We start from the raw sequence: 5374 nt of genomic DNA on the forward strand, positions 1-5374 counted from the left end.
GCGTGGACATTATTTCTGGTAGAGTTTCAAGTTTGTTCAATAAAGGCTCGCAAATGCAGTTTTTTTGGCCTTGAGTTGGGTGTGCAGGTTCGTTTACAGTTGGTTCCATGCTCGGATTTGCTTCGGGCGCTTGATTTTGGTTCATACTTATTTGGGCTCTTCGTATAAGCAAATTTAGTTGATCCAATTTTGAATCGATTCCGATTATGGAGTCAGCCACCAATTGGAGAATAGATATCTGGGTATCAAGTTTATTGGCGTGCATGTGGGCCGCACAAGTCATAGAGCTCAAGGCTCTGTTGGTAACTGACAGAAGTGCCTCGATTTTTAGCATTCCACAATTGGGTTGGGATTGAGTTGCTCCGAGCTCAGGGGCTTTTGATAGTGGGTTGTTTGCAATGGCAGAGTTGTGAGCCGAGGATAAATTGGTGGACGTATTAATTTGTTCATTTTGAATGGTTTTATTTTGGCTTAAGATAAAACTGTAGTCTTTAATGTCAGCATTATAACTACTGCTGGTTGCTGGTAGCCCTTTTAGTGGGCTTACTTTGGATGCTGCCATGAGCAGATCGCTATTTCTGGCGTGGGCGAAGTTTGGTACCCCACTAAGAAACGGAGTGGATGTCTGTGACGGAAGGTCAAAGCTGTGGATTTGGGAGAAGTCATTCAATGGACTCTTCAGCGCATTTATCGCGTCTTCGCGTGCTGGGCCAGATTTCAATGGCGAGGGCCTTACTGCTTTGGTTGGAGGATGAAGCAAAGCGACCCAGATTATAGAGTCATCTTTACCACATGTCGAGTTCTCGGCGTTATAATTGCAATTTCCTTTCTCCCACTTGGGAGTTGGAGGCTCGTTCTTAGATACTGGGAGGGAGGTTGAGCTCTCAGTGGGCGGCGAAGCAAATAGAATTGGTGCTACCAAGGGGCATTGAGTTCCAAACGATTTATTTATGCGTAGCCGAGTTGGTTGGAGCTCTGGTGGTGGCAATTGAAGTAGTGCATCATATATGGGGTGCCTTGAGAATGATTTTTCCGGTGCACTAACAGAAGCTGAGGTCTTGCGTTCAATGATTATTTCAGGGTAAAGGGACATCGGGTCTGGATCAGCTGGCGACGCTGGTGGTTGTTGGGGAGCCTTTCCATGGATACCCTGATGAGAATTTGGGGCAGTTTGGTTTAGTTTGCTGATCCGAAGAAAGTGCTCTCTGATGTCAACAGTACTGTTGTTTTTAGTTTTTGGTGAGTACTGCAAGCGAGCTGGTTGCTGCTGGTTAAGTAACATTTTATCGCCCTTTAAGCGTCCCAGTGAGGTCTTTAAAGGTTTCATGACCACCTCTTCCCCTTGCTCCGAGTGCAGTTGGCAAGGGGGTATTTGAGGGCCCCTACCAGGCTCTTGTGGATATAGCAGTTTAGACTTCTGGCGCTTGGCGGACTTATGAAGGCGGTTAGTATTTAGTGGTTGAGAGCTACTCCTAGTGCGCATTATAATGAAATAACAGGTAAGCGAGGTGACGGAAAACAAATGTCATTTCAGAAAAAATGGTTGCGAAGTGATTAAAGAATAAAGTGATAGTTGAGGTGTAATAATCAACTGCAGTTTTTGCAGAATCTTGAAGTCTCTGGTGCGCTGCGTTTAAAAAGGTGCTTCTTTTTTTTGGGCACTTTAGTCACTTCAAAAGATGCTTTTGTCAACCGCAGTTTTTCAGAATCTTGAAAGTCTCTGATGCGCTGCGTTTAAAAGGGTGCTTTTTTGGCACTTTAGTCACTTTAGTCACTTCAGAGGAGCTTTTTATGAAAAGCCTTTCAGATAAGGCGGACCGCAGTGGGCAGTAAGTAGTAGGCAGCAATAGTAAGTAACAGAAGCAAAAATAGAATGGCGAGCGGGGCACACAGGGACGGGCCTCAGGCAGGGATAGACCTAGTCGGCTCTGCCTGGCTCACTGCCCACCGGCTCTTACTTAGCAGCTGCCTCTAGCGGCAGCCACGCTCGCGTGCGCCCAACCAAGCTCTCACCTCTCAGGTGGCTTATAGATGGTGGACGACTGGGAACTCGAAGCCTCTGGTGCAGCTTTCAGGAACTTTTAGGGAACGCCAGTTGCTGGGGTATGCTGAGGCAGAATTAATGAGCAAAAAGCAAAGTTAAAATGCAGCAGCAATTGCAGCGTTGCAGATGCAGTCAAGCACCACGGGCTTGTAGAAGGATTCCTCGTGCCTCAGACAACACCCCCCCCCTCCTCAGTCTTTGCCTCGCCTCGGCCCTCGCGTCCCTGCTCTCCCGTGGGTGTCCACAGGTCCGAACGGTGCAAAGCGGGGAGGAGGCGGGGCCACTGCAGTATCGAGGCAGAAGACAGGAGGTGAGTACGGGAGGCTGTGGAGCTTAAGGGAAAGTTGGAAAGTTGTTGGGCCTGGAGCCCGTAGAGCCCGTAGTGCGAAGCCACGGATTGGAGCTTAGTCGCAGCTTAGTCGCGGCTTGATGAAGCGGGGTACCGGGCGGGAGTGCTGACGGAATTTCGCTCACCGGGACCACCGATCACCGCCGCTCTCTCCTCTCGATTCACCCCTCGCTCCTCCTCTTCCAAGCACACGCACGGTCTGTGATCGTGCCCCGGTAGTGATTCGCATTAACAGTGCGGACGTCAGTGGGTATGCTATGTTTAAGTTGAAATAAATAATTATTTGACCCTAACAAAAATAGACTATCCCACAAGAAGACCCGATCCACCCCCCTCCCTAACCCCAACCAATGTCCATGAAATCAAATGTCCGCAAAAGTCCAAAAACCCCAACGCCCAATTCCCACCCCCCCAAAAGTCTTTAAAAAAGGGGCAAGGGACAGTCTCTCTACTTTCGCCGGCGGTGTCCTCCTGTGGACAGGTGGTCACGCAGCTCTCTCCGGAGGTCCTTGAGCAGGGCTATCTGCCTCGCCACCTTCTGCTCAAGGTAGCCCACTCGCAGGGTCAATCAGTGCCCACGAGCCTTGCACTTGCAGGTACTGTGGGGGACAGCTGTTGTATTTGCTGGAGTTTTGCGCTGACTGTATGACCCAGTGGCAGCGGAGAAGGATGCAGCTGTCGTGGATGTTGACTGTGACTGCAAGTCATCCTCCTCCTCCTGGGCCACCAGCCGCCAATATTCAGCGACAATTGCCTCCAGCTTCCGTTGCCGGGCCCGCATAGTCAACTCCTTCCTTGTTAGTTTAGAAGGAGTATCTATATGAAGAAAGAAAAATATACTGTAACCAAAGCTTTTTAATATCAACACAAAATAATTCAGCTGAAAGTTGCTAGTGCTACTTGCAAGCTCAGTACATAACATTTGTGGCATGTATCTATCTAACCTCCCACTTCGTCGGCCTCTGCTCTAACATTAGTGGGAGTTTCAGGAATTCTACTAGCACTATATGGACTCACTACATTAGACTCAGACAGTACACCAGTCTTCTTCTTCTCTCTTGTTTAGCGAAATTGGTACGTAAACTTGTGGAAGCCGGCATAATGACAGCGTAGTCAACTTGCACCTGAGAAAAACAGACGCAAGCCATGATGACACAGACTTGCGTTACTGTTACCAGTCCAGTACATGCACGTGGTGAAGCTCTTACTTTTCTATTACGGGTGGCACTGGCCATACTCTGTTACAAGGGCTACTGCTTAATTATTTAACTTTCACCCTGCCCTGCCCCTGACTACTACAAAAGGAAAATGAAGAAGTTATATAATATGATCATCTATCCCTTCACAGGATATTTGCTTACATATGCGATGACTTTAGGTGCTTTGTCTGATTGAGTGAACACCGATAGGCCACACATGAATGACAGAGTTGTAAAAAAATTATTAACAGAGGTAGTGAGTGGTCCACGTAATCGCCGGAGGAAGGCACTTGTGAGTTGTGACTTACTTGACTTGATAATGTGAACTATACAATATAGATACACAATATATGCTGTGCTTGCAAACTACTGTTAGTCATGGTAGTATTCTGAAAAATTAAATTACAACTTCCACTTTCCTCTGCTTTGCTACTCTGGCACGGACGTGCAGTGTTACATGCTCTTCAAAGTAACACTCTTCATCCAGTGACCGTCTACTCTGTCTACATACACCTATGCTATCTATGAGGAAGATACCATCCAGGCATCCATCCATTCAAAGTAAATGTCAGTTCATTCTTCTTAATGTCTCAACTGGACAAACCTTACTGTTTCTCACCGAAAAACAACCTTTTTATTTTATTTTGTAAACCGCCAGCCATGCATCCGTGCTTGACTTGAATTTGAATTTGAACCAAAGGATATATTGCGCAGACATACAGTTTCTGTTTCACCCACCCAGGCAGTACTCTTTTCTTTCTCCTTCCACCCATCCTTGCTTCAGCCTTCAACCGTCTATGCATCATATTCTCAGCCACCTCGGGCAGCATTCAAAAACACGTATCATTCTTTGCCTGTCATTAATTTTAACTCGCTCGTCCTTCCTTACACCCTTCTTTCCCTTTTCGTTCATCCCATCCATCAAGTTCATCTCTGATCTGACTTGGCTTCTCGATAAAACTTTCACAGCTGAGTTGAAGTCAAATTTAGAGGAGGCCATTGGTTACTCGTCAACTCCAGCCGCTAATGCTATTGCTAATGCGAAGTCAAGGGTGACTGTCTTCTACCTGGATGACAAAAACTTAGTTCTAAATTTGTAAGTCTTCTTAACAGTAAAGTGTACTTGTGCTGTACAACATATACACCTCTGCAGCGAGCCTACTCTGCAATCTCAATAAGTAAGGAATATAATAGCTTACCACTGCCCGCCACTACTGTGGCATCCCACACAGAAGTTCCTGCTGGCTGTGGCACCGCATCTGCACCTGGAGTGACCACCTCCGCGCTGGCCCCGGCACTGGTGGTGGGCTGTGCCGATGGTGTTACACCTAGAAAATACATTTAATATTTTTAGATGCCTTATACACCCCTCCCTATTTTGTCTAGGAATGAAAAAATATGTTACTAGTACTACATAAACAAATGTAATAATTTGTGACTCTAGTCTAAACTAAAAATGTCACTTTCTTAAGGGAAGGGTGTTTTTAATTTATGCTTAGCCATAACATGTGATGCTACACATTTTGGCACATCTGATGAATGCTTGCTTTTTAACACGCACCATTTTTCTCATAACAGACAGAAGCTTCCCTTCTACGAACAAGACCAATATCATATGTTAGCCGGAGTCGTCATCATCACCACCAAGACTTTAAGTTCCAACCAGGTGAGGGCTCTCCCACACTTAGGGGCCTATTAGGATGGCGGACGGACCTGCGTCCGTCCGCCACCCCAGAGGTGGAGGGACCGTCCGCAGGGGCAGCGGCGGTCCCTCCGTGCGAA

The sequence above is a fragment of the Lissotriton helveticus genome, chromosome 1_1 (genome assembly GCF_964261635.1).
Source record: "Lissotriton helveticus chromosome 1_1, aLisHel1.1, whole genome shotgun sequence".
Taxonomy (NCBI): domain Eukaryota; kingdom Metazoa; phylum Chordata; class Amphibia; order Caudata; family Salamandridae; genus Lissotriton; species Lissotriton helveticus.